The sequence below is a fragment of the Leopardus geoffroyi genome, chromosome C1, assembly GCF_018350155.1.
Source record: "Leopardus geoffroyi isolate Oge1 chromosome C1, O.geoffroyi_Oge1_pat1.0, whole genome shotgun sequence".
In the NCBI taxonomy this organism is placed as follows: Eukaryota; Metazoa; Chordata; class Mammalia; order Carnivora; family Felidae; genus Leopardus; species Leopardus geoffroyi.
The window spans coordinates 141,985,333-142,013,094 of NC_059328.1; positions in this window are offsets into that span (position 1 = coordinate 141,985,333).

The window sequence follows — 27,762 nt, forward strand, 5'->3', positions numbered from 1 at the left end:
AATTCACCAAATCATTAACATAAAATATCAGTGTCAACAGTAGTGCCCAAAGTGCTAGAGATTTGTGGACACAACTATAAATACGAATAATATCATCAAATTTTCCTATAGCAGCCCAAGGGCCCACCCTCCACAGGTAAGCAGGACTCCAGGAAAGGAGTTTCAGTCATTTCCATGAGGTATTGCAGGCCAAGATATTTCACTGGCTACTAAAGGGCTGCAACCCTAAATAAGACATTATCCCTGACTGCAAGGAACTTAGAGACTAACTTGAGAATGACCAGGGTAGGAAGAAAAGGCGAATGACACCCTAGATCATGTTCCTTTTACATCCATCTCTTCTCTCACTACACAGGGCTGCTGATCTGTGTACAGTAGAACGAAAAGGTGATGCAACTGGGTCACAATGGACAGAATGCCTGGCCCACAGCAACAGAGACCCCCTGTCCAGTAGTTGTATCTCCTCTATTCCCAAGAAAAACTATCCCCCAAACCCAGTCTGGCCTAGGGGCTAAAGGTACAAGCCCTGGGGTTCACACCCAGTTCTTAAGCTTACTCGCATGAACCTTGAACAAGGGCTTAACCTCTCTGCACCTCTCTGTACCTTAGTCTCTTCATCTGAATGTGAGAGGGATGATAATAGAATCAATCTCCCAGAATGTAGCATAGTTTTCAAGTTATGGACACACTAAGAATTGTGCTTGACGGAGAAGCTCTAGAGGAGCATTTGCTGGTGCTTGTACACACTGTCGTGTGTGAGAAGCAAGCAGTTTTCGTCCCACATGGCACTCGGTACTCATACTCTGCCTCTCGCAGTGCCTGGACCTTTTTCATAAAAGCCCCCCACGATTTGCTGGAGAACTTTCACTGTTGAAGGACCTATTCCCCATCCTGGATGGGATGTGTCTAGAATTGTTCTTGATAGCATCAAAGCATTTGTTCACAGAGGACTTTCTTGTTTTTACAATAAAAGCATTGGCAGGACCCAGGGGAAACAGTTCCTTTCTTTATGGGAGACTCTCAGATTCAAAGCAACTGAAGTAGAAACTTGACTTCATTAGAATTCTTTTGACCACCTGAGCTTATTTTTCCATGTCCTTAAAAACAAGGCAAAATAAGCCACAGAGGAGACAGACTGGCAGAAGTTGAAACATAAAGAGTATTATTTTAACCTTAAACTGGCAACTAAAAGACCCCCAACCACGCTGTCCCAAGTAGATCTGGCATTCACACCTGGAGGTTTGGGACTTGGCTGCAGCTAATTCCAAAAGCATGGGCTGAGGTTTGGGAGCCTCGTCTACCCTCGCTAACCAGTGCCAAGCAGGTCCAGTGCCCATCGGCTCACTGACAGGCATCACCAGCTACCCAAGGAAGAATGATTTTCACAGTCCAAGGCAGCCCAAGATGAAAAGGGTAACTATTTTCTGTTACACTAACATATAAAGAGTCCCTTCCAGTCAGAGCTCCACACACTGTTAGTCTTTTCCTTTCACCTTCCTGAAGCCAGGGCTGTCCGTTCCTCTTCTCCCTCTAACCCCCAAGGTACAAACCCTGAGTCCTGAACACCATGGTTGTTCAACAAATATTTGCTGTAGATATAAATGGCCAATAATCCAAAGGCCGCCTCGGGTGTGATAACTGCTGGCTGGGTATCTCTAAATGAGATCTTCCCTACTGCAGCCCGTTCCAAAATAGGATGAGAAACAGCATCCAGGGGCACACTAGGGGACCACGGCCAGGAGAATCTTGGCCCTGGCTTCAGCACTCGGCATCACTGGGACCTCATCTTGGAAGCCTGACAGAGAATTTGTACCAAGAGTGGAGCCGAGCCATTGTCTGATGAGGCCCTCAAGGATGCAGGGGAAGGAGTGCCAGGTTGGCTCAGCTGTTTGGATCCCTTCAAACCATCCCCTCCTTGATTTGTCAGGTTAATCACAGCTGCCTGAATCCCACTAAAATTGGGAAATTAAAGCACTGTAGCACTGCTCCATTATCCCATTAGGGATACATCCTATTCCTATTTCCATTCCAGCGGGCAGATAAAAGGGCTCATTCATCACCCTTAAAAAGTGCTAATTAAGGCCTGGACACCCACCTCAATTCTTCTCTTTACCTTGAGAACAATTGTGAAACTGCAGTTCTCAGCTATCACCATGATAGAATTCCCTCAAACTTTGAGGGTTCAGTGGTTTGCCTCCTTCTAAAATGAGGACAGAGGTCTTCTTGATTCTCCTTTCTGGACACTTTATATTCATTTAAGCATATATTTTTCAGGATGCTTGCATTTCATGGTGGTTTCAGCACAATTGTTTTGTGCCTAGGTGGACATGTGACATTCATTTCAGCTCAGAGCTTAAACTTGTTCTATGTTTGGTTCATTTCTATCTGAACAGCTTGCCATTGACACCAAAAATGCTAGATACTGTCTTAGCATTATGTATAACCAGGTTCAAGCTAGTAACCAACCAACAGATCCATCCACACTGGACTGGACTCAGGATCTAGGGACTCAACAGGAAAGGAGAGTGTGTTCTTTCTCTCTAGCCCCACCCCCCACTCTCTCATGCACACATACACGCACACGCACACACAGATACACACATGTGCAGTGGTAGCAGGAAGCAGTGGCTCTATGGTTGAGGCCTTAACAACAGTGGTGTCGGCACTGGCTGTGGCTGTAACAAAAGCAATTTCCTGGTGCAGAAGTGGTACAGATGTTTGCATCTATGTCTTGGTGGCAGCTGATCAGACCAGTTTGGGTGCATGATTTGGGATGCTGATTCTGGCAGACTTGCCTGTCTTGGCACTGCAGCTTTGCGGAGGATTCTGTAATTTGCCCCATATCCTTCTGATAGACTCTTTTTCTACTTAACCACTCAAGAGTCGGTGTCTATTGTTTGCAACTGAGAGCTCTGACTAATGCAATAAATTTCCTATAAAACTGATGCACTTCTCCAAAAGCTCTTCTAATAATGGTGATCATTTTGGGCCCCTATGTACTGAGTGTAACTCTTTATTCAGGCTACAACTTTCAGATATCCAGCTGGGCACACTGAGATGGCTCGAGTGAAGCCCAGATATGAGTGACAGAACTGAGACACGGATATGGGTTTTCCAACTCCACATCAAGTACTCTTTACACTATTCTGTTTCTCTTGACACAAATAAACAAATCCTTCTTGAGTTGTCAAGCAAGCTTAAGTCAGTGCTATATTTTGTATTTTCTTGAAATTACTTTAAAATTATATTAAAAGTATGAGCTATAGATCCTCACCCAATAAAAGTCTTACCTGTTGTTTCTTGTTGTCTCACAGTGTGAATCATTGCTAGAAACACAGTTTTGCAGGCCACTCAAGGCAAAGGTTCTGCTAAATCTACTAAACCTTTTTCCCACTCACAGCTAATTGACTACTTTTCGGTGTGCATTTCTGCTGCCACACATGGAGTTGATTCTTATCAAGAATCAGGTGAGTTTGTTCTGAAACCTATTAATGACAATTGTACTTGCTATTGCAATTCCATAATTTAATAAAATATTGGGAGAAAATAGGGGTGCCTGGATGGCGCAGTCAGTTAAGCGTCTGACTCTTGATCTCGGCTCAGGTCATGATCCCACGGTTTGTTGAGTTCAAGTCCCACATCGGGCTCTGCATTGATGGTGTGGAGCCCGCTTGGGATTCTGTCTCTCCTTCTCTTTGCCCCTCACCTGCTTGTGCTCTCTCACTCTCTCTCTCTCTGTCTCTCCCCAAATAAATAAACTTTAAAATTTTTTTGAAAAAATATTGGGAGAAAAATAATGAAATACTAATATAAAATGAATTTATTGTTTTGAAAAGATTTAATAGAGTCAAACTGGTGATGAATGGGGAGATTTACAACCATAAACCTGAAGAAAATCATAGAAATATAGAAAGATTCTGTTCTCTGAATGCTTTCCAATTATATTTAAGTTTTCAATCTAAAGACACAGATACTGCAAATCATGGAAGAGGAAGATGCATTCTAATAGACTCTTTTTCTACTTAACCACTCAAGAGTCAATGTCTATTGGTTGCAACTGAGAGAAAAACAGGTATTCCAATCAATAGAATAGTACTTAAAGAATGCCTAACCCCATACCAAAATATTGAATAATGAATATGTATATGCATGTTTTAAAGTACATGTAAATAAATTGTGTTAGTTATCATGCCTCCTTTTTTATGACTCTTCACTTTAATCTTATTTTGTTGATTAACTGACCAACTCTTGGATCACAACAGTTTGGAGGCCAGCTATTGTAATTCTACCTGTCGTCACTCTCCTGGCAGAGAAACCCACCTGTTCTGGATGAGGCAGTTATGGGATATGCTTGTTTTCTGTAGCCTGTCAGGCTGCTGTTAACCTAGATTTTCTAGACCATTTTTGCTGTAAGCCAGCTTCCATAGGGTGGACTCTTCTTCCTGTTCCTGAGACAGAGAACTGGGAATTCAGTGCTTGCAGAATAATTCCCAGACACTTACCCATCTTAAAATCACTAATTTATGCTTTGTCCTATGCAGGAAAATGGCCCAGAGACAACACTAGGTGATGTGAAGTTTCCATACAAATCAATCCAAATATGCCAGGCTATAATCTAGAATTTGAAAAGTGTGGGAACTTTTGTGATCTTCTATAGATGATGATGAAGACTGGGTAGAAGTAAAGCTCAATTCTACTATTGACCATTTCTCATGCAAGTACATAATCAGAATCTTACTTCAACACAAAAATCCATCTATTATTTTATATGTAAAAGTTATTAATTGAGCAACTACTGTTAAGGATTGAATGTATCTCCCCAAAATTCATATGTTGAAGTCCTAACTCCCAATGTGATGATATTTGGAGGTGGTGCCTTTGGGAGGTGATTAGGCTTAAATAACATCCTGGGGGGTAGAGCCCCCAGGATGGTATTAGTGCCCTTATAAGAAGAGGAAGAGACAAGAGAGCTCTCTTTCTCTCTTTCTCTCTTCATGAGCATGCACAAAGGAAAGACCATGTGAGCACACAGCAAAAGGCAGCTGTCTCTAAGCCAGGAAGTGAGCCCTCACCAGACACTGAATTTGCCCTCACCTGGATCTTGGACTTCCCAGCCTCCAAAACTGTAAGAAATCAATTTATGTTGTTTAAACAACCCGCTGTATGCTATTTTGTTACAGCAGCTTGAGCAGACTGAGATAGAGCTGTGTGCCAAAAGCTATTCTTGACACTGGGGATATGCAGATGAATAGAACAAAGTTCTGCTTTCATGGAGGACAGATTCTAATGGAATCATTTATCCTCCCAACAGCCTGTGAGATAATGAAGGGTATGAAAATGTACCGAAATCAACTTTGTATCTCTATCACTTAGCACAATGTCTAGTGCAAAGTGTAAAACGATGGTTAGTGAGTTGTTGTTGTTGTTTTCCCCAAAAGCAGACTTCAGTTCAGAAAACTGAATTCTGAAAGATTATATCAGGGCTTCCAAAATGATTTTTAAATATGGCATGTTTACATACAGGAAACTTAGATCCTGAGAGCCAGCTCCAAAGTAAGTTATGGAAATAGTCAAAGGTCAAAATATAAAACAAGGGAATTTTATCCAATCATAAAAGGATTAAATGTTAAATCTCCACAAACTGTATACAAACATTCTGAATGTATGTGCATGCATCGACATTAATTGTGTCATCTCCTTCCTACAACAACCATTATTGGAACTTAATATTTTAAATGCTCTTTTTCTTTTTCCAGTTCACAGATATTTTTAATATGGAAATTTTAATTCAGCAAACATCTGAATGCCTACTTTCTGCCAACCATTGCCAATGGCTTTGGGGTAGAGCATCATACAATTTTCACACCGATTTCTCCCCTGAAGAAACAGAAACAGAGAGCTGTTCTCTCTTAAATCTGCTCCCACAGACTAGACTTCTCACAGCTGGTGAGACGAAAGATGCCATATAATTCTCAGTACTCATTTCCCTATCACTGCTGAAAGAAAATTATTTTCTTGAAACAGTAGAAGAAAAGTACCTTGCTTCCGTGAAATCTGATAGTCTGTCCTGGGGATGTTGTTTTCTACAACTGGCATCTATGCAATTTGCTTGTGGAACAGAAGCAATGGTGTATGGGGAGCCTGAAGGGGGGAAGGCTCTGGTCTAGCACACCCTTTCTGCCCTCTCTGGGCTCCCAGGCAACTCACCTGGAGGAATAAAGACGAATCTCTTCACATTCCTAAGAGCTTACACAGAAGTACTCATCTATGTTTAAGAGGTAAAGCAGACTGCAGTTTTAACAAGATTATTAGTGCTAATATTCTTATTGTTGGTCAAAAAAAAAAAAAAAGGCAATAGACCCGGGGACAGGGACAAAGATGGAGCGTGCTGAAGCTTTCAAAAGGTAACATAACACCAAACATCCAACTGACAAAATGTAACCTATAATAGATCATCCAAATCTTCCAAAGATGTAAATAAATACAGTGATCTTCAGAAATGTCTTCTTCAAACATAAAGCCCTAGAAGCGTTAAAGCCTGATGCTCTGAGAGAAGACTGCACTGGAGTAAGAGTTGATTTTAAGTTTCTTTTTTTAATCAATATATCATCATCAAGAGGACACATGGAGAAAAGTGCACAATATATTAATCAGAAAAACTGAGAATAAGGGCCCTCAGAATAAACTCTAAGAGACAGATATCTGCTGCCCTGAGCTGTTAGAGGGCTCACGCAGCTTGTACCCTTCCAGAAACAAAACAGGGAACAGTGAAAATCCTCATGTTCTCCAGACAGCTGCCAGCCCACCTCTAAAGTTCTCACAAAGGGAAGCTAAGCATATGGACAAAGAGAAAGCAAATGGTGTTTGTTAAGTGATCTTTTTTTTTTTTTTTTTTTTTAATTAAAAGTGGCTTTCCCATTGTTTTCTTTCCTCCCCATATTCATAGCTTCTCCTGAATGGAGCTACGTTATCTACCTGTACTTGCGGAGAGAGGATAATTTGCTGGCCCCCAAGGAGTTCCTGGGATACTGAGAGAATGTTACAAGATGGACCCTGAAAGAGGAGCATCTGATTGCCCGAAGCATAATACTTGCTGCAGAGAAATCACCACAAATAGCTTTAACAGAGACCAAATGTGTCTGCTTCAATCCATTGTTTTATCACCCACCAAGGGAATTTATCGAGGTGAGAGGGGAGGGGGGAGTGAGGTCATTTTAGCAGGGCATGATTCATAACTCTTTATTAGAACCAACAGGCCAAGGTCTTTAGCTGTAAAGTGGAAAGTTAAAGTCCTTTTTATCCAGCCACATTTAAGTATGAAAACAGAGAAAACTGACAGAGAAGAAAACTAGTCTTTCCATAGGTTGGGGAAAAGAAGAGAGACTGTATTTAAAAGGTGATTTGTAGAATTAGGAAGATTATATGTTTCATCTTGTTTTGCTTGACTGAAATATACTTTTGTTGGAAAAAATCATAACTAAAATTTCTCAAAGTGTGCGATATTCTGATCCTGATAAATTAGGACTTTCTTACCCTGTCTCCAAGGAAATGAATTGAGGACTGTGGTCTTAGGAGAATTAGCATGTACTAAAAGTGAAATAACAGGCTTGTTCATAGGAGAAATGCAGCCATCAAACACACTGGTTTGCTGCAATTTTTTTTAAACAACAAACAGTCGGTAATTCCAAGTACATGTGTATGAAAAAACTGCATCCCTATTTCAGGATTATTTAAATTATTTAAAAATTAGTGAGCAGCCATGTGTCATGGATAAAGGGTATTTTAGCACACTATAAAACAAACAGCTCACCCATTTCTGAGGAGGGTCAAAATAAAGATCAATAGATTGAATTCTGGTAAACTACAATCTGAAAGGGAAATTCAGGCATCCACAGAGAGTCCATAAAATCATCTAAACCACCAGCATTTTTCCTTGTCAGGATGGCAGAAAACACAAATGTGCCTACTGCTGGAGACTGCTCAATGTCCTGGCATCACTAGAATCCTCTTGTTTTGGAAAATTATTCTGAACTTGGATCTGAAATTCGACCACAGTAGCCACTGCACTCTCCTCCCTATTTCCTTATGCAATTGTTTGGGGTTTGTTTGTTTGTTTGTTTGTTAAATGTTTGTTTACTTTTGAGAGAGAGAGAGAGAGAAAGAGAGAGAGAGAGTAAGCAGGGAAGGGGCAGAGAGAGAGGAAGACACAGAATCCGAAGCAGATTCCAGGCTCTGAGCTGTCAGCACAGAGCTGGACACGGGGCTCAAACTTACAAACTGCGAGATCATGACCTGAGCCAAAGTCAGACACTTAACCTACTGAGCCACCCAAACGCCCCCTTTGGTAATATTCTGTTTTAACTGCTCTGAATCCACTCTCCAGAGAAGTCTTACTTGTTAGATGTCTTTGGACCAAATTTCATGTACTTCAATTTTAATAATGTTGCATAAATGGAATAATAAAAAATAAACAGGTCCTGGCATGTGGGTAAAACTGAGGCTTCCATCTTATTCTGTCATCCAAACTATTCTTTTCCAATCCAATTGTGTGCAGGCAGCTTAAATCAGAAATAGCTTTAGTGTTTCCCCTGCTGCAATCCCTCCATTCTTACAATGAAAGAGCTAACTGCCATCTTCATCAACACATTACAGCACGCAAACAACCCCAACCTTACTACAAATGATTGATTGAGTCACTAAAGGCATCAAAATCCTATAATTGAGCTGTCTGAGCGATATCAAACGCCCACAGAGATGTGGTGGGGAAAGAACCCAGACCTATCTCATCAAAAATAAACCCTGTTTAATTGGGATCACCAGCCTCTTTGCCTTTGTCTCACCCTCCCTACCCACTACATCAACCATTGTAAAGTCTCACCTTTGCCTTGCTCAGACAGAATTGTTTTGATTTAATAAAGGGCCAATACCTTGACCAGTATACTCTATACACTCGGTATACTCTCTATTATTGAACACATACCTCTAACATCTTTTGGCTCTCTGGCATCGCCTTTGGTCTCTGCACCAAACCTGCTTTTGTTGAATAATAATTAATTACCAATCTTGCATTTATTGAATAACAATTCAGCAAGGCTCTCTGACCTCTAGTACATGTGACATTTTTCCTTTTGGGTCATCTTGCTGTCCTTCATTGCAGATATCGGCTGTAATTCATGCCTTTTGCTAAAGCCACAGAAAGGCATGTCCCTTGAAAACCGAAAACCGAGGCCAGCATCCTGAGCTGACTGTAGTGCATAAGCTGCCGCCCAACATCCATCACTTCCACCCTTTCCTCCCCTCCTCCCCTGAGCTGCCAGTCAAGAGTAGCAACTCCTTTAGTCCCTGCATGTTTCTACTTACAATAAAGTAATTATAGAGAATGCTGCCTTTGTTAAAGTAAAGCCAGTCTTAGCCACACAGTTATAACTGGGTTTTGATAATGTGTCTTCATCTAAGAATGACAGTCTCTGAAAGGTATTCTTATCACCTTGAAAAGGGCATAAGAAAAGATCAGACATAACAGAAATGTTCGATAACTTGGTTGGGGTGGTGGTTACTTGAATATATACATTTGTCAATGAATTCTACCTAAAATTGATGCATTTTATTGTACAAAAAGTGTCACCTTCAAAAAAGTGATTGTAGAAAGATAGGGATAGACATAGATAGATAGATAGATAGATAGATAGATAGATAGATAGATAGATAAAATGGAGCATCAGCCTACTGCAAAACCAAACTCATCCAAGAGACAAACCATCCCCAATTTTCTAATTTTATGCCTAGGATCAAGTTCCCAGAACTGAATATAATTTGTGGTCTTTATGTCATTCAGAAAATGTCAATGCAAAATTCTAAAAGGAAGGCATGACACCCAAGCCCTACCAAATGTTTGATCAGACAACATGAATTATTATCCTGACACAACTATAGAAAAGGCATGCAACCTAATGCCCCCCATATATACACTGCTGGAGGCAAGAACGTGGCTTCCACAGAGAATTTCCAAGAATCAGCATCCTCCACAGTTCTCCCTTTCCATGCCGAGGGAGGGATTCCAAACCGAGGAGCAAGGTGTTTAAGGACATGTGAAGAAAATTCTCTAATATAATGTTTATATAGAGAAAATACATTTGCTTTCTTCACTGTGAAAGGATATCTTGAAGGTGAGAGCCAAGTTAGGCTGCTACTTATAAATCAAAGTAACCCTTTCATTTCTACCTAACAAAGAAGAGAAAGGAGAGAGAACAAGGTTATAAGGTGTTGTTCTTACCTAGTGGGAATATTAAAAGGAATGCTATTGTTGACAAAGTGTGCGAGGTATATAAATCACACAGGTTAGAAGTAACAGTCCACACAATTAAGTACAATATTGTGAAAGCATGATTCTTCTTTCACAAGACTGAATTGTTCAGTACAAATCCTGGGAAGCACTAACATGAACAAGGAAAAAATAAGGAAGATCTGGAAAGGGATACAGTTTCTGAACATCAGATGGTACAGAGCAGAGGGAAAATACCATAAAATAAGGATCAAACCTTGCTTATCCAAAGTAGTGGTGTATAAGAATGCACATAAATTCCAAAATAGTAAGTAATCAAGAAACAATTTATATTTAATTTTTAAAGGCAGTCACACACAGGGACTCCTACACACATCCACACACACGCACACACACACACATTTACACTCTCCTGTTTTTAACACTCTTCACACTTCATCCTATTGTTCACAGTACAGAAACCAGCTGAAGGCTAGAGTGGGAAAAGCCAGGCAACAAAAGATGCACATGCGTGTTCTGTGAGAATTTTCACTGTATCCTTAGGAAGGATGTTGACAAATGACTTTACAGTAGCTCAAAGAGAGACACATCATTCATTGAAAATTATGCTCCTTTGCTTATATGAGCTAATATAACATTTATTTTGCTTTAACAAGGTGGCAGTTTCCCAGCTGGAAATTAAGAGACATTTCTTTTTTTTAAAAATCTTTTTACATTTATTTTTTGAGAGACACAGAGAGACAGAGCACAAGTTGGGGAGCGGCAGAGAGAGAAGGAGACACAGAATCTGAAGCAGGCTCCAGGCTCCAAGCTGTCAGCACAGAGCCTGATGCGGGGCTCGAACTCACAAACCGTGAGATCATGACCTGAGCCGAAGTCAGACGCTTAACCGACTGAGCCACCCAGGTGCCCCAGGAGAGATTTCTATATCAGTTGCACTAAGTCTATATCAAGGTATTTCTTGGCCATTTAAGGCACTGCTGCCTAACCAATCAATCTAATCAAGTGCACTACATCCTTTCAAAGGTTAAAAAAAAAAAAAAAAAAAAAAAAAAAAACACACTTCCGAACATTAGAATTTAAATACTTAAATACTGCAAACATTTAGAAATATACGCCTGTCTTCCTAGAGATACTTAAGTGCCTACCTGATGTACCCATATTATAGTGCGGAAGTACCAATATGTGTCAGGCATAGTACAAAGCATGCTGCATACATTAACTCACGACAATTTCATGAGGTGGCTATTGTTACACCATCATACAATAGACAAAGGAACTGCAGTTGATGGAGGATACATAATAGGCACAAAGTCACGTGACTAATAAGTGATGGAGCCAGAATTCAAACTCAAGTCTGTCTGAAACCTAAGTACATGCAACTGCAGAGACCAAACTCAAATCCTCATGCACAATAGGACACCCATCTAATTAAGCCGTTAAGAACACTGAAACCTCACATGTGTCAAAAAGAAAGTATTGTACATTGCATTTTCTTCATTAGAGAAGCTGGTACATCAAAGTAGTTAAAAAACACAGATCGTGTAGCCAGACCACATAGTCTCAACTTCCACCTCTGTTACTTACTAGCTGTGTGACCTTGGAGAAGTTACTTCATGTCTCTGTGCCTCAATTTCTTCATCTGTAGAATAGGGATACTAAAATTATTGAACATACGAGTTTTTTATAAGGGTTATACATTTGTGTGTGATATTGGTACTGTGAGAATATTTTTTTTTGAAATGTCTTTATCTTTTCGAGATGCATACTGAACTACTTAGAGAAAAATGATATTAAGAGAGTGGGGTTGAAGGCTATAGAAAGCAAAACTGGGGGCGCCTGGGTGGCGCAGTCGGTTAAGCGTCCGACTTCAGCCAGGTCACGATCTCGCGGTCCGTGAGTTCGAGCCCCGCGTCAGGCTCTGGGCTGATGGCTCAGAGCCTGGAGCCTGTTTCCGATTCTGTGTCTCCCTCTCTCTCTGCCCCTCCCTCGTTCATGCTCTGTCTCTCTCTGTCCCAAAAATAAATAAACGTTGAAAAAAAAAATTTTTAAAAAAAAAAAAGAAAACAAAACTGGCCATGAGGGAATAATAGTTAAAAATGAATCCTAAGTGCGTGGAGGTTCATACACTCTCCATCCATAGGTACTCCTGTTTGTGTTTGGAATTTTCCATAATAAAAAGTTTTTAAATATTTTATGTAAAACATTTTAAACTCTACCTGGCATGTGTTAAGCACTGTATAGCAGTTAATATTATTACAGCAAGAGTTGTATTTTCAAAGCATTGACATAAATGTATATTAATTCTATTTACACCTAGCCTCTTTTATTTCTAGTACATAAGAAAAAGTAAGCAATAAGAAACATATTTTCTACATCTGTAGTTGGCTTAGAAGAAAAGGCAACTGAAGTCATCCAAGGAACTGTTATTAAAGAAAATGGAAAAATAACCCATCATTCACATTAAGTGTTAAGGAAAAGAATCAGATTTAGTGTCCTCTCCTAGGAGTAAAATATTCCAACTCATGAGAAAAAAACTTAAAATTGAGATTTACGTACAGACTCTGAGGAAGTGGCACAGTATAAGAGAAAGAATAGATTGTGGAGTCAAAAACAGTAATAATAACAATAATATTAAGGAGATACTATGTGTGACGTACTGTCACAAGTGGTTTTACATTTATTACATCATTTAATCCTTTCAACCAACTTATAAAGTAGGCATGATAATAATTACCTCCATTTTATAAGTATGAAAACTTTGGCCAAAAGAGATTAAGTAACTAAGACCTGCCACATAGGATTAAGACTGATACTACATTTTTCTTCCCCAAACATACCTGGCTCAAAAGTGAAGAGACCCAAAGTCTTTACCAGACTGACAAATAAATGACATACCCATTGTCACTCAACCAGCCAGTTAGTGCAGGAACCAATACACCCATCTGACTCCAAAGACTCACATTCAACCCTATCACCACAGAAGATCTGGATTCAAGGCCTGAATCTACCTCGGCTTATAATCATGTGCAAATCACCTAACGCTTGGTCCTTCCTGAGTCATTTCCATGGCACTGCCTTTCCTGGTTGTTTTTTGTTTTTGTTTTTGTTTTTGTTTTTGTTTTGCCTGAAACTATAGATGGCACCCTTTGGCAGACTTCAGCAGTTCTGGGCTTCCACAGTCACCATGGCAGGAAAGATCTCAGAGCGAACTCAAGATCACCATGTGGTGGTTGTTAGGTATTGCCAGTGATTGCTTGACAACGCCTGGCTAAAGCAGTGACTGTCAACCCTGACTGCACATTAGATTCATCAAGAGAGCTTTTAAAAATTACCATTGCCCAGCCCCACTCCCCGACCAATTAAATTAGAATCTCCAGAGATGCAGTCCTGGCACTGGAATTTTTTAAGGTTCCCTAGATGATAATCTATTAAATCCAATGTTGAGAGCACCTGAGCTAAAACATGGTGAAATCCATAGTTGAACACTGGGATTTAATAGAAGCCAAAGAGCCTAAATAATGAAGTAAACACTTCAAAATAATGCTTCCACATATACTATACTCTACTTCTGCTTATTTTGGAAATACTCACTCCTGAATTAAATGTTAGCATACTATTTATAAATTTACAATGTATATACACACATATGCATACACTTACATATTCACAAACATATATCTGGTATTATGACTAGATGAGTGCATTATTTTCACATTGCTACAGTCCTATATTCTCTACAGCAGATTTTGAGATAAAGTTAACATCACAGCAAAGTGTCAGTAGTACCTCCATTCTCCCACCCCACATACACCCGCACATGCGTGCACACACACTCTTACTTCATGCTGGTGCTCTATAAGGCCAGAATCTCACCTTTGTCTCTTTCTAAGATTGAAGAACACAAGAAGTGATTTGAGCTGCTGACAAACGAAAATGTCGTGACTCTAGTTATAGTCACATATTTGAACCAAGAAAATAAATGCCTTAAACCCCACTGGTTTCCTATTGTCATTTAAATTGGGACATTTCAATTTTTATGGCAACTTCTGCTGGAGTTTTATATAATCTTGTGTTTAATAATTTTTCATGTGTCACACAAAGAATTTAATGTGCACAATTGAAAGAAAAAAGGCAATGGTATTAAGATATTTAAAATAAATTGAACATTCTTGCCACGTTTTTCTGGATGACTTATCACCATAAATTACACCTTTTGCACTATGCCATTTGTTTCCCCCAACTGTTTCTATATGGTGCAATAATTACATGCTCTGTTGAATCCAAAAGGGTTGTTGAAAGGTTAGGTGAACAGAGAAAATATAAGGAAATGTAAAGGAAAAGCTGCAGTTTGGTCTCTATTGGTACATAAATAAAGATAAGTGAACAGGAATTTCTTGGAAAGGAAGGAAGACACCATGATTCTGTTCAAATTACATTTTACACTAAGCTCTATATTAGAAGACATGCATCTAAGCCACCTTAAAAGCAATGTAATTTTCTCTTGTCTGTTTTTCCTTGCATACGCAATAGAGGATCACAAAATGATACTGGAAAGTGTGCTTAAAGGTCATTCTAGTAGCATGTAAGAACAAATGGACAATTTACACTATAAAAATAAAGATAAAAAATAAAGCAAATTGGATGGTTGGTCTTTGCAGACCCCTCAACAATTTTAATTTGAGCACATCCTTTATACTACTACCAGTTTTGTCTCAGTATCTTAGATGTTTAAAGCTGAGAAGGCTGATAAAGCTTATCTAGTGCAAAAGCCAGTAGATGACAACAAAACTCCAGTGACGGATATATACAGATTCAGCTTCTAAATCATTCTCTGACCTCCATCGGTAAGGCAAGGAATGGACGTACTTCCTTACACTCTGCACAATACTGTGCTTTGAGAACCACCTTTCAAGGTTTCCTTTGGTGTTCTTTTTCCTGTATCAAAACACGTCATATGGGAGGAGGTGTATATGAGAAGGTAGGGGGAAAAAAAAACACATTATGATTTGCTCTGGACCTTAGCTCCCCCGTGAAGAAGCTAGTATACTCCAAATGCATTTATGCTGAATTTCTAAATAGATTCCTGATAGAATAAGAATGAAAATTATCTTATTGCCAAACAAAAAGCTTCTGCATTGAAATGTGACAGCTCATTGCTCAAGCAGCTTGTTGCCAGAAGGACACACACTGTTTCCAGCAGAAAATTGGTTTCAGGAACTTGCCCAACAGCCCAGACACAAAATCAACTTCCCTGGCTCTTTCTAACAGGCCAAGGCCACTGGGATTCACCCCTGATCCATTCAACAGAGTCTTGAATCTCCTTCAAATTTAAGAACCCAAACTAACTAAACCACATTATTCCTCCAATGCCAAAGACTGGCATTGCTTTCTTGGGCATTTCTATTTCTTCAGTGATTTTACTCCACAGAATTGCTCATGACTACAGACATCACTCCTTAATTAAGCCCCAGTAGAACTGAGTTTAAGCGATCACCTGAGAAAATACATTCCACCATTACTCAAGAATGCAGTTTGCCACTGCTGGGCATGAATTGTTTAGCTCTATTAAATATGTAAGTTTCCACAAAGTTCTGTGCCATTTTTTGCCTTCGTAAATGCACATGTGTCCTTAGTAGTTAGCATTTGAATATGAATAGAGAAATTCATGATTTGGTGGTGTTTTCAAAGATGGACACTCACATTTTTGTTTTTTAAAGTTGCACTACCAGATGCAAATTTAGCAATCATTAAGCAGACTCTTCTCATTTTACTAAAAAAAAGGAAACTCAGGCCTTTTCATTTGTTCAAACCATGAAGCCATCTAGGGTAGAACAAGGGCCCAAATCCAACTTCCCTACTTCCTTATGCCTCCGTTCAAAGGAACAGAGGAAGTACATGATAAGAAATGCAGATTCTCCCAGAAAACACATCCTTGCAGGTGACTCCTAGGGGCCTGTCAAAAGCTGCCAAAGAAACCCGTCATCTTTCCATCTGAAAGGAAGGAGACAACTTAAAAAATGAAAGATTCAGCGGCACCTGGGTGGCTCAGTCAGTAAGTGTCTGACTCTTGATTTCAGCTCAGGTCATGATCTCACAGTTCATGGTATAAAGCCCCGTGTCAGGCTCCATGCTGACAGTGAAGAGCCTGCTTGGGATTCTCTCTCGCCCTTTCTCTCTGCCCCAGCCCTGCTCACATGCTCATGAGAGCTCTCGCTCTCTCTCTCTCTCTCTCTCTCAAAATAAGTAAAATTAAAAAAAAAAAAAAAACATTTAAAACCATGAAAGATTGGGGCGCCTGGGTGGCGCAGTCGGTTAAGCGTCCGACTTCAGCCAGGTCACAATCTCGCGGTCCGTGAGTTCGAGCCCCGCGTCGGGCTCTGGGCTGATGGCTCAGAGCCTGGAGCCTGTTTCCGATTCTGTGTCTCCCTCTCTCTCTGCCCCTCCCCCGTTCATGCTCTGTCTCTCTCTGTCCCAAAAAAAATAAATAAACGTTGAAAAAAAAAATTTAAAAAAAAAAACCATGAAAGATTCATGAAAGACTCCTGCTCAAGTCCCAGCCCCCCATAAAATTAAGGTTTTTTTTTAGTTTTATAGGCATATATTACTTTAAAGAGAATGTGAAACATAAACTCCAAGTATGTAAGTCTGATAAATCAGGAGGCATGGCTTATTTTGAAAAAATACATATATATTTTTTGAAATCTTTGCTTTACTAAGCTTTTCACTACAGTTTTCTCTGAAATAATGACCTCCCTTATGATTAATAAATATTCTATTCAGGTGCAACTTTCAGGGCCATTTCTACTGCATTAAGCAAAGTACGCCTCTGTACTGTTGACTCCCCTGCATTTTAACTTCCTAACTGTAATTAGGAGCACAACACAAAGTGAGAGACCCCCATAGAGAGTGGTGAGCTGGTGCCAACACACAGCAGCTCACAAGAAGCCATCATGGGCATCTCTGTCCAACTCCGCTCCCAGTGGTTAGGGAATCTGATAGTTGATCCTAAGTGGACAGATGCAGGAGGACATGGGGAAGGCACAAAGACAAACTTGTTTAGGTTCTACCAGTTGCTTAGAACAAAAAATAAAGGATCACACAGAAAAGGCCCAGGGCTTTCATGGGATTCCATGTAGCCTGGATCCTGGGCCTCTACAGGCTTAACCCTCTACAAAGAAAAAGGAAAGGAAAGGACATCCCACTTTGGAACTGAAGTTTAGGGAAGCCATTCCAATGTCTCCAGTTCTACGCCCAGGCAACGCACAGTACCAACAGGGCAGTGATGGTGATACAGGGGAGCCAAGACTGCAGGACACTGGATGCTGGGGCTCAGTGTCCCCATGCACACCCATAAAAGAAGGGTGACTAGGGCAGTCTCATAACTATCTTCCAGAAGTAAGAAAGTCTGTACGAATATATGGGAGAGGATCGATGGTAGGATCAACTAGGAAAAAATGGCACATCTTTATCCCTGAGCTGGTGTTATCAGGAGTTGTATCTGTTAAGTAGAACATAAAAGATGGGAATACATAAATGAATGCTGTTTCTTTGGCCTAACCATCCCAGACCTGTCCTCCTAACAATCAAATTTCGTTCAGCCTGAATGACTTCATCCAAAGCCCTCATGACAGAGCAAATAACTGAATCAAAAAACATGCATTGTCCACCGCCCACCTAGGGGTCACACGGAGACTATTTGTGGATGGGAGTAATCGCTGGGCTCACAGCATGTTAATGACAATATTAAACGAGGTTCATTATTTCACTGTAGCAAGGAATAGAAAGGATTTGTAATTAGCAGAGTCCATATTACAACCTCAATTGGTGCTTATGTGGGGAATAGCACATTTAGGGTCTATTTAGCATCATTATATTCCTTAGGGGCTCCTTTGTGATCTTTATCCACCCAACCCATGGGTAAGGGTGGTATGAACCTACTGAGCATGACAATGGTCCATTTGTTATCCCTTGCTAAACATAACTGGCCTTGCATTAATTAAAGACACAGCATGTGAGTTATCTAACATCCAAATCTGTGGCCAAACCATCCTATTATTGTCCTAATGCAACTATGCCTTCCCAAAATTCAGAGGACACACACGAACAAGAACAGGTTAAAATCATCAGTGTATTCAAACTGACTTTCCAGCTGGACCAAAGAATTATAATTAGTCACGTACATGTGTGTGTGTGTAATACATCTGAATAGTCCATTTCATTCATGTAACCAAATATTTATTTTCTTATAACCCAATTCCTGAGGTATGAATAAAAGCTTTAACTGAGAAGAATTTGTTTATCTTTTCATTTTTGATATCTTTGGCTCTATTTGTATCATTGCGGTTAATGAAAATATTTGGGACAGGAAACATTTTTAAATTTTATGAGGTTTATTGGTCCAGTATTTTTTAAAAAATTATTATCTAATACATTTTATGTTAGGTTAATGGAGAAATATTTTGGCATTAAGAACAAAAGGAATTTTGCCTAAGGCTTTCCTCATTTGCAAAATGAACTAAAAAATAAATCCCAACATTCTTCTTATTCTATTATCCCATTATGGGCTCAATCAGCCAATAAAAAGTACCCAGCTGAGTACAGGGATTGGGGTCCTATCTTAATTTATTCAGTTTGAGTCCTTCCAATTAATCACCTCAGCTCAATAATTTCCAACTCTTATTTCATCTTATCCTAGATAGATCCAGCCTAAATGACTGTTTTGGAAAAAAGTGGCTGTTCTACCAGTCCACTAAGAAATTTTCACTACAAGATAAAAGGCAAGCAGATTGAATATGGGCTTTACACAATTCCAACAGAATCTGTTGTGCCTTGCAATAATTTAGTTTTACACCTGAGCCCCATCCAGGCAGGATCAATCACCAGTCACTGAACAAAATACCAAAGTCTCTCACTCTCTATATATATATACATTGCAATTCATTTGGATCAATTTTTTTTTAATTTTTATATTATTATTTTTTAAATAACACATGTTCATTGCAGATAATTCAGAAAGCATACAGAAGCAAAAAGAAAATGAAATCACTCATATTTCCCTTCTACTTCTCAGGGATTTTGTGAACATTGTGCTCTTTAATTTTTCAGTTCTCCGTGTGTGTGTGTGTGTGTGTGTGTGTGTGTGTGTGTGTGTAATATTATAGAGAGTGAGCATTAGAATACCTTGTCCACGTTACTCACTTTAGTAACCACAAGAACCTATTTATCTCCATCATGAAGGCCATATCTGGTCTCTGTCTTAGAAAGTTTTGGGCTTAGAATCCTATTTTGAGCTCTTGATCTTTGTTGCTTCTCATGTCCCATAAATGTTACTGACTTTCTTGCCTGGGTTCTGACCACCTTATTTCTAACCTCTCGCTAGGCTTCTAGTTAACGTTTTGTTTCAACCTGTGAGACCTGTCAAGCTTGCCTTACCCCCCTGGACATCTGGCCCTCTTTTGGTATCACCCTCTGCCTCTGTTCCACCCTTTCGTCTGGTCTCCAAACTTCCAACCCCTCTGGGGCTTCCTGCCTACATTCTCTTTCATTCCATTTGGACATCTTTGTCTCTTGCTAGATCACCTAGCATTGCTATTTTCTTTATTGGACCTTCCCAAATCCGTCTTCCTAACATTCTGATGACAGCCCTGTTGATCTACCATACCCCTCCACTAAAAGAAACCCACTTCTGACTCTTGATATGTCTAGATAGTTTATTAAGGACTCTGTGCATTCAGCAATTGAAGCCTAAGAAGATTTCCTACCCCTGTCTTTCTGAGCTCAAAATGATATCACTTTTGTAGAACAGTATTTTAAAATTTTTTTTCAACGTTTATTTATTTTTGGGACAGAGAGAGACAGAGCATGAACGGGGGAGGGGCAGAGAGAGAGGGAGACACAGAATCGGAAACAGGCTCCAGGCTCCGAGCCATCAGCCCAGAGCCTGACGCGGGGCTCGAACTCCCGGACCGCGAGATCGTGACCTGGCTGAAGTCAGACGCTTAACCGACTGCGCCACCCAGGTGCCCCTAGAACAGTATTTTAAAGCAGTTACCTGAACATTCAATTATGCTAAACTTTATGCAGTTGTAAAACAAGCATAATTTTCATTCTTGGAAAGCAAAGCACAGATGCACATGTTCATCCCAAATAGGAATGACTGCTGAATAATTAACAAGTTCAGGGAGTTGTGATAATATCCTTCAATGTCAATGATGTTACAACAACTCACTGGACTTAGAAATAAAATAATTTTCAATAAGGCACTCTCAACCTTGTTCTGACATTGACCCCCTGGTCCTCTTATCCTGAATTCATGCTCCAGCTGCTTCCCCAACTCCAACACTAACAATTACCATTATGGGAGAGGTTTGCATTTTTGCATTTTATCACTATATAAACTTACCCATGACTATCTGTAAGCTTTTATTGCTTTCTCCTGGCTGAATATTGCTACTTTAAACTCACAAGATAAAGTTGTGAAAAATCTAGAAAGTGCAAAATTTGGACCTCTCAAAAGTTCTGATTTCGTCTCTGATCCTTAACTGCTCTGTTAACATTATTCAGAATGCCCAAAGCAGTAATCAAGGAAAAGTAAACAAGGCAGGAGACTTTCAACTGAAAGGCAAAAGGTACAAGCAGGCAGACCGACAGAGCACTAGCCATAACCCCTCTTCCTGTTTAAGGAATCCCTCCAGCAATGCTCTCCCCTCTCATACATCAAATCTTCTCTCCCTAATGGGTCATTTCCATCACCCTGCAACTTGAAACGTAGAGTGATGATTTCAACTTCCATTCTCCCTGTAACAACTCTCCACTTTCAAAACAAATCCCCAACACACACACACACACACACACACACACACACACACACACACACTCCGGTTAAAACTGTTCAGTGCACATCTAGCTAGTTGTAAGATAAAACGAGTCAGGAGAGGATATGAAGATTTATTCTACGTTGCTATCCTTCTCTTCTTGATGACAAAATATACAGTAAGTTGGGAAATCATACTAAGGAAAAAGAGTGAAAACCATATGTGAAATACCTCCCTTCCTACTGTAATCCCAAGGGGAGGGTGGGTGTCTGAAAGCATCTCCCCATAAGTGTAAGGGTGATTTTGGATGCAGGGGACGGCCAACCACTTCTATGGTGAGCAGGAGACCCAGGAGGATGCCAGGAGGGCCTAGGAAATGGGTCAGCAGGGAGAAGGAGAAGGAACAAGGTAAGGCAGGGTTAGGCAAGCATCACTTCTGGTTTCCTAAGCAGCAAGTCTGAGGAAGTGAGGATTTCTAGTTTTTTTGTTAACTTACAGTAGTCACTTGAAAGTATCTGGTGAGATGATTGAGATTGTTAGCCCCAAAAAAGACCAGCCAAAAGAATGAAGAGCTCTCTCCAGGCATCCTCGTGAGAGTGACATGATCTGTAAACCCTGTTTGGCAATCCCTGATGCACTGCCCTGATGCCCAGGGAACACAGGGCAACCTGGAAGTCCAACTACTTCCTTAAGATGTTGGCAATCCCCTCCATCCAAAATCACCCCTACACTTATGGGGAGATGCTTTCAGGCACCCACCCTCCCCTTGGGATTACAGTAGGAAGTAGGAAGGGAGGTATTTCACATATGGTTTTCACTCTTTTTCTTTAGTATGATTTCCCAACTTATTGTATATTTTGTCATCAAGAAGAGAAGGATAGCAACGTAGAATAAATCTTCATATCCTCTCCCGACTCTTTTTATCTTAAGGAAGTAGTTGGACTTCCAGATCATTCTGTGTTCCCGAGGCATCAGGGCAGTGCATCAGGGATTGCCAAGCAGGGTTTAAAGATCATGTCACTCTCACGAGGATGCCTGGAGAGAGCTCTTCATTCTTTTGTGGGGCGCCTGGGTGGCTCAGTCGGTTGAGCATCAGACTTCAGCTCAGGTCATGATCTCACACTCCGTGAGTTCGAGCCCTGCGTCGGGCTCCATGCTGACAGCTCAGAGACTGGAGCCTGCTTTGGATTCTGTGTCTCCCTCTCTCTGTGCCCCTCCCCTGCTCCTGCTCTGTCTCTCTCTGTCTCAAAAATAAATTAAAAAAAAAAAAAAACATTAAAAAAAAAAGCTAATGTAACTTTTGGATGATTATCCAAAATACTTCATTGTGGGAGCAGACTAGGTGGGCTCCAAGCAGATGCAACGGATCCACACGTGCCTCTGTGGGAGGGCTGTTATGTTGATGGGCAAGAACACCATGATGCACAAGGCCATCTCAGGGCATCTGGAGAACAACTCAGCTCTGGAGAAACTGTTGCCTCACATCCACGGGGATGTGGGCTTTGTAAGATCCAAGGAGGATCCAAGAAGATCAGAGACATGCTGCTGGCCAATAAGGTGCCAGCACCTACGGGAAAGAGCAAAAGGGAAGCATTGCTGCCTCCTCGGGATTCCCTGCAATATGCTACAAAAGGCACTAGCTGGACACAGAAGATGACATACATGACACACAAAGGAGCCAATGTTGGATGTCATCCATATCTAGACACTCAACTATGGACATCAATAGCTGGACTGCATTGGCATCTGGGAGAAATGAGACAGAGGGAGTGAACCAACCTCCATGCTGCCACACCATATACTATCCACATAAGCAAACTCCCTCTCTCCCCTCCACAGCCAGCTAATGGAACCTTGAGCCAGGTGAAACAGAAGTAGGACTGTAAGCAGGGGAAAGAGAAGACCAGAGAGTGAGCAGGGGCAGCTGAGAAAATAATACACAAACCTGACTGAATATTTACACAAAAGAAACATTTAAAATGCAGTTGACTAGAATACATAAAGGTGACAAGGTTGTTTTCCACTGCCAAGTGAGAACAGTGGCTTAAAAAGGAATGAAGTTCTATTAAGGAAATAAAACTTTGGGTTTTTCTCCCCACCTAATTTGTAATCATTTGTGTAACTTATGATGTCATATATCCACAGAAATCAGAAGGAAGAGAGCTGAGCCATTAAGAAGATGACTGAGAAATTAGATAATGAAGAAGATGAGATCACAATGACCATATCAAGCAGAGGGAATTAGCCCAATTTAAGATGAATTTTCTAGGTCCTTAGGTGAGGCCAAGAGCATGCTTTTATTTTTTCCTAGGGAAGTATACCTTTACACAGGAACACAGACTTCCAGAACATGATAAAAGGACAAGGAGGGTTTGATGCCTGCTTCCAACGTCTCAAATCCAATGGGAAAGAAAGGGAGTACCTCTAGCCTAAGAGGGGAGATAAATCTTTCTCAACACTCTAGGGAGGACATAATGATGGTTGAGAAGTCAAGATGGGGGAGTAGGTGCAGCATGGCAGCCTCAGGTTCTCAGGAAACTGAATTTTTCATTGCCAGTCCAGCCAAAGGGCAGTCTATCAGCGGAACCCGGCAGATACAATGCAGCAGCACTGGTCAAGTATGCATCTTACCGTCCAATGCTGCTCAGAGAGAGAACATCAAGCCTCTCTTGCCATAAGCAGCTGAGTTTAGTGTGACTTAGGAGGAGCGGCCAGGCAAACAGGGGGCATCCTAGACACACTGCGGGAAACCAGCTCCCCTAAGCAGATTGGGGATGGTCAGGCAGGCAGAAGCTAAAGTTTCTTAAGACATGGGGGGTTGAGGGAGCTTTTAAAATGCAGGACTACAAAAAGTTGGATCAGGTCATGATCTCACGGTTCATGAGTTCGAGCCCTGCGTCAGGCTCACTGCTGTCAGGGCAGAGCCCTCTTTGGATCCTCTGTCTCCCTCTCTCTCTGCCCCTCTCCCGTTCCCACTCTCTCAAAAATAAATAAACATTTATTAAATAAATAAATAAATAAAATGCAAGACTCAAAGCCTATCATACTACCTTGCTTCAAAAATCAAAGTGAATTTTTTTAAGTAACTTGTACCAGCTGACTTTATATTTAGGGCCTCTGGGTTTCTATTATAATGTAAAGAATGATCTGGAAGTTAAAAAAATAATAATCTCAAGTCTTTTTTTTTTCACGTTTATTTACTTATTTTGAGAGAGAGAGAGAGAGAGACAGAGAGACAGAGAGCAAGCAGGGAAGGGGCAGAGAGAGAGGGAGATAGAAAATCCCATGCAGGCTCCATGCTATCAGTGCAGAACCCGACACGGGATTCAAACTTACCAATGGTGAGATCATGACCTGAGCCGAAACACAGAGTCAGACACTTAACTGACTGAGCCACCCGGCGCCCCATCAATTCCTAATAGAACTTGCTTAGAAGGGCATCAGCCCCATGGAGATTTTCTTTTTAGACCAAGACTCCCTGCACTCTCTGCTCAATTTTTTAATGCTTCTTTACTGCATATTACAAAACTCTATCATAGTATGAAAGTACTGTTGAGGAAATGAGGCTCTTTGTGCCAATAGATATTTACATACAGAAGTGAAACATTTTAAAATTTCTTCTAATTTATTTATAAAGATATTTCTGCCACTAATAAACCCAGTGTATACATCAAAATTCAAATGATAACATTTAGCCAAGTGTGTGGTCTGAACAAAGAAAGAAGCTCTAGAGATACTGAGAAGCCAAACAAATATCAGCATGAGGAATCTTTTTTTTTTTTTTAATTTTTTTTTTCAACGTTTTTTTTTTATTTTATTTTTGGGACAGAGAGAGAGACAGAGCATGAACGGGGGAGGGGCAGAGAGAGGGAGACACAGAATCGGAAACAGGCTCCAGGCTCTGAGCCATCAGCCCAGAGCCCGACGCGGGGCTCGAACTCACGGACCGCGAGATCGTGACCTGGCTGAAGTCGGACGCTTAACCGACTGCGCCACCCAGGCGCCCCAGCATGAGGAATCTTAATATTTGTATTTTTTGTATGACTCCCCACTACAGTTACAAAAGGGTTGAAAGATAACAAATTACTGAATCCTATTTTAAAATGACTTAGAATCTTAATCTCCATTGTAACTTGCCAAAATTTCTAAGAAGATATTTAACTACACTCCCACTTGGCCTCATTAAATTTCATACAAATGTGTTTACCATCACAATTATAACTTTGAAAATATTGCCTTACAAATATTTTATCAACAAGAAGTACTAGCACTCCCCCACCCACTGACTATGAGAGAGAACAAAACTGTCTTCCTCAAGTTGGATAGAAGAAAATTTTCCTTATATACCCACAAGTTTTGACATGTGGGGAATTTATCTTGAGTCATTCTGAATGGGAGCTTCTAAATTCTGAGAAGCCTGTGAAGGATGGTAGTTCCTCCTGAGCTTTTAGTATTGAAACCCAGCCTGTTATTTTGTGATACAAATCTTCATAATCTATAGATGATTCAGCTAATACATATGGAAAAGCTACAGAGATACTGGATTAAAAGAGATGTTTGTTAGAAATTGGATTTCCTCCTATAGTTAAGAACTTTAAAATGTGATACCATCCTACTTTCCAACACACATGTAAAACTATCAGTAATTGTCTTTCTTATCTCAGTTTGCATTTCAGGATTTAAAAGTACTTGAACTCCTCATGGTGTTAACTTACATGAAAATGAGAAAGAGGCATTATGACTTCTTTTAAGAGATAATACCTGTCTCTGCTCTACACCGAAATCTTTGAGCCATATTTCAAAGACGAAGTCAATGGTACATAAATATATGAATAGTCTTATGGCTGTAAATCGCTTTCTACCTCTAGAATCTTGAAAAAAAAAAAAAAAGAAAGAAAGAAAGAAAGAAACATAATGATAATGGTTCAGAGGAAAATAAAATGTATGCCTGTTGAAGTGTTTTTTAAATCATTTCCAGAAATAACTGGCAAAATAATGCCTCTAAATGTTTAAACCAAATTAAATTGCCTACAAATGATCGGAAATCATGGTTGCCATGGTTTCTGGTGCCCAGAATATGGTGTATGGACTAAATAGTGCCTCGCAGCAAAAATGCCTGTGTATTAAGTACAAGCCACAAAAAAACTAATTATAGTGTTCTCAGGCATTTGAAATCTTTTAAAAATAACAATAATAATGATTAATAATAATTTTTTTAACTGTCAGCTGATCTTACCTGCTAGTGTGACAGCAATCACTTTTCCCTGTTCTCAGTTGTCAGGCTTATCCCTGCACTACAACCCAAACCCTCCACGGATGTCTAGGAGAGAACAAAATGGCCTTGTGATTATGATGAAGAAAGTCACACGCAGCCTCTGGTCCTACAGGTATTTTTTTTTAAGTTTAATATTTATGTATTCTGTATACCCAATGTGGGGCTAGAACTCACAACCTCAAGATCAAAACTCACATGCTCCACCAACCAAGCCAGTCAAGCACCCCCTTACAGGTATCCTTCATGCTCAATGAGAAGCTTTGGATTTGTTAAAAGTTGTTTAAAGTTACTTTCCCAAAAAATCTAAAACTTTATGGTGCAATTAATTTTTGTTCCAGTTTTTGTTTTCACTAAAGCAGATCTCTGTTTTCTCTTCCATTATTTCCTCCATCCCACTCCAATATGGAGCTTCTGTAGACTTCAAATCAGTCAGTGGATCAGTAAACATTTATTGAGCAATACTAGGTCAGACACTATTCAGACACAGAGGTTACAAAGATAAATTAAGACATAATCTCTTCCCTTATAAAACAGGTTGGCTTGTCAGTCCCATGTTTACACTGACAAACAGTTATTTCTAATATCGTGTAGTAAAGCTATGGTGAAAATATGGACCATATAGCATGCACAGAAGAGAACACCCTGGGGAATCAGGAAGAGCCAGGCATCTCCGTAGGGTTTACCCTTGAGTGACATGACAGTCAGAAGTGGGAATTAGCCAAGTGCCAGGGGAGCAGGAGAGAATTCTACTTAGAAGGAGAACAGAAGTCTTGACTTTGTGCATCCAAGGAATTATAACACTAAATGTCACAACAGAGCACAGTACGTCAGGTGAGGGGTAGCAAGAAATTAATTTGCAGCAATATGGGCAAAGAGCCTAGATCTTTATGTGTTAGCTGAGTTTAGGAGTATGGACTTTATTCTGGAGGTAATATGGAATCACTGAATGTCTTTTAAGTAGTAGAGTCATGTGGTCTGATATGTCTTTTGGATAGATGTCTTTGGAGGACAGATTTGAGAGAAACAAAAATAAAACCAGAGAGGCCATTTGGGAGACTATTTGTAATGGTTGCTTTTATGTGTCAACTTGAGTAGGCCATAAAGTGCCCAGAGAGTTGGTCAAACGGTTTTCTGGGTGTTTCTGTGAGGGCGTTTCAGGGTAAAAGTAACATTTAAATTGGTAGACTTGAGGAAAGCAGATTATTTCCATATTGTGTGAGGGCTTCATCAGTCAGTTGAAGGCCTGAAGAGGATAAAAAGGCCAATCCTTCCTTGAGCAGGAGAGAATTCTCCAGCCTACTTCCTTTGAACTTTACCTGCAACATTGCTTCATCCTACTTGACTGCCTCTGACCTAAAATATTGGCTCTTCCTACGTCTCCCACACCA